We start from the raw sequence: 3,396 nt of genomic DNA, 5'->3' as shown, positions 1-3,396 counted from the left end.
TTAGGTAACAAAATATTTTTCTTATTAAAGGTAGATTCTGTGATATTTTTCTTGATCACTGTAAATTTTTTTACAGACAAATATATTTGTCGTTGAAACCATATTCTGCGATAACCTTTATACTCGTAAAAAATTGTTTCTATGATAAATTAGTTTGTCGGTAAACTAATTTTTAACGAGAATTTAATTCAGTCATTATAGTCTATTTTCGGTGATAAAAAAATATTTATCGTTAAAATTGCTTTCCGTGATGGACTGATTTTTTAGCCGGCGAATGCTTTTCCTGACGGGGATTTACCTACCACAAGATGACAATTTTTTTTCCATCACAAAAAATTTTTAGGGACAAAAAAAAGGCTTTCGTAACAATATAATTTCTCGCTAAACATGGTTTTTTTGTAGTGATTTTTCCTTTTCCGCAATTATATTGATTATTTTTTAATTGGATTTACATAGGTTTATACATATGCAACCTAAGCAGATATGTTCGCTTAATTGTAATCGATTACGAGACTAGTTTCTTGTAGAATTCGTATCTTGAAAGATAGATAACAAGTTTAGTCACATGGTGGAATTCCGATAGAATTATTTTGATACGACTAGATTGATCCTGGATATTGATTTTTGAGATCGTCCAAGTACTCTGCTTAACAATTAGGTTCACAGACCTTGTGCCTATATACATACTGATTGAGTAGAGGTTGAGATATAAACTCAATATGCATATTTTTAAGGATTATTAAGCCGTTCTACTTGCTATTGTATTAAATTTTGTCTATACAAGTTGCCGAACGAAAAAGTTAGGTGTATTTGGTATCCCCTGCGTTTTCGGACTTGTTTACTGTGCCAATTGGATAAGACGAAAAAGATAAAGGTAGCATGATTGTTATAGCCCTTGATGATTTCAGAGAATCCATGAAAATGCTTGTCGATGGACCTTATCAATAGTTGCCTAAAATGCAAGGGTTTAGCTCGATAGTAGTCGTCGTTGATCATTTTTCGAAATATGTTACATTCATCCGTTGTCCCCATTCTTGTAATACAGACATTGCGGTGGACCTGTTCTTCAAGAATGTAGGGAAGTATTGAGACTTCCTGAAGATATAGTGAGTGATAGAGACTCACTCAGATTTTGGACTGCCTTTTTCAGATTGCTTGAGTTTGGGATAAAGTTTTCTACTAGCAATTATCGTCAAACAGATAGTCGGACAGAGAGGATAAATGCATTATTTGAAGAATATTTATGTGACTGCAAGCTAAGACAATCCTCGTCACTTAACTGTGATTTCACACCTGAGGAATCAACAATTTCCTTATATCAGTTGGATCTGAGAGAGCACCATGCTCAAATGGAATTTATCGGTGAATTTCTCAAAGAATTCTGGGACACTATGCAGCTACAATTAATTACAATATATTAGAGTACTGCTCGGTTGAATCCACCAACCGTTGGTATGTCAAGGTTGAATGTCATATTTTTTTAGTATCAAAAATCATAAGTTTCTTGATTAGATTACTAGAGTCAACTTCGTTAGGTCAGACAATGAATTCTAGAAATGTTGAGACATCCAAGTAATAGTCTGAAGACCTAAAGATTCTGAAGACTATCAACAACTACAATAACATCATACTTCAACTTGAGGTTAGTAATACATGACTTGACTTGTTTCTATTTTTATATCGTTTTCTTTCAAGTCGTTTCTGATTGAAAACATAACATGCGAAGTTATATATGTGAAACTCTAGTATAATAGACTTGATCATAATATTGTGATCAAAGTGTCAAGGAACAATATATTAATATTGATAAGTTATTTATATTGGTATATTGATTTACGATGTATAATGCTTTTCTTTTGGACTTCGTATCACTACCAGAGCGCATGTACCTCAACGCTTAATTCATGACAAAATACCCGTAGACGGTCAACTATTCCGCCACATTTGAGTAACACACCTAACCAAAGTTCCCAAAATTACTCTCAAATTCGACATACAAAAATCTTATGATAACCTAGATTGAGGATTTGTCAGATGAGCCTTTAAAGAATTAGGATTTACAGACATGTCTATTAATTATGGTACCTATATTCATGATTACTTTTATGTATATTCTAACGGCGCCAATAGCTCCCCACATATGTAAATATCACCATCACGAGGACAAAGACAAGGGAATACCTTAACACCATATGTATTCATAATATGCGCTAAGATTATGCAAATCTCAAAAAGCTACAACACCTATGGTTAGTTCAAGGGTGTAACATATGTATTTATAAAGGCACCAAGGACCCTGCATCTGGTGTCCTCGAACAACTTCCTCATCATATGTAAATATTTGGTACAGATCTGTCACCAGCTATAACAACTGCTCGACGCCTACAACTCTTCAATAGGGCAACACGTTAACAATAAATCTACCATTACATATCACCCTTGATTACTATAACAGTCGATCGACGAGATACAACAAACTTTCAATATGCTGGAAACGACAAACCAATTATTTACCTTGGGGTGATTTTCAAACAAGATGGATCTTCTACAAATATGTTCACGTAGATGCTTGAGAGTCTATCAAGAAGAAAAAAATTCAGAAAAAACATAACATCTAAACCCGACAAGAAGGTTAGTAATTATCAATGTTTCTTTTACTCCAAAGGATAACCATCTAATGCAAACACAACTTCTGATGGTACACATCCCCAATAAGATTGATCAGATAACAAGACTTTTATTCTGGGGTCATGATTCTTCGGTTAGAAAACTTTAATATTAACAAAACCGAAACAATAGGAAGGATAAGGAATCAAGAAAAGTGTTAACCACAATAAGACACTTTACATCAAAAATTCTTGGCTATTCCAGGACTAACCAGATTCAATCAGAAAAACGCTTTGCAAAGAAACGTACCTAAACCAAAAACCCATATTTTAATCAGATACTACGTCCCCTTTGTCAGTAAGTCCACAATGAAAAAAATGATATTCTCTAATATCGACAATTAAAGAACAATAAGGTTGCTAACGGTGTAGACACCTCATATCAAACTGGATGTTATACCACCTACCTCTCTCCAAAACGAATATTAATCCTTTCTTTGCGTCGTATCTAATTGATCCACACACATTCGTGGATGCATGGCAAGATGTATAATCTACCAGATCTAGCAACTGCAAGAATCATTAACATCTACCTCAATCCGGGCCTCCAGATAAAATAGTTTGGCCATACACCAAAGACGAAAAACACTTATCTAGTTTCGAATATTGATCGATCCAATGAAACAAATGCCAGATTATTTACAACCAACTATGATACCAATCAACAAATACATTTAATGATGCGGATAACATAACTGGAAAGGTCAACGAGTCGCAATACAGGATCACA

The sequence above is a fragment of the Papaver somniferum genome, chromosome 6 (genome assembly GCF_003573695.1).
Source record: "Papaver somniferum cultivar HN1 chromosome 6, ASM357369v1, whole genome shotgun sequence".
Lineage (NCBI taxonomy): Eukaryota > Viridiplantae > Streptophyta > Magnoliopsida > Ranunculales > Papaveraceae > Papaver > Papaver somniferum.
The sequence above is the reverse complement of the archived record's forward strand: the minus strand, read 5'-3'. Positions refer to the sequence as shown.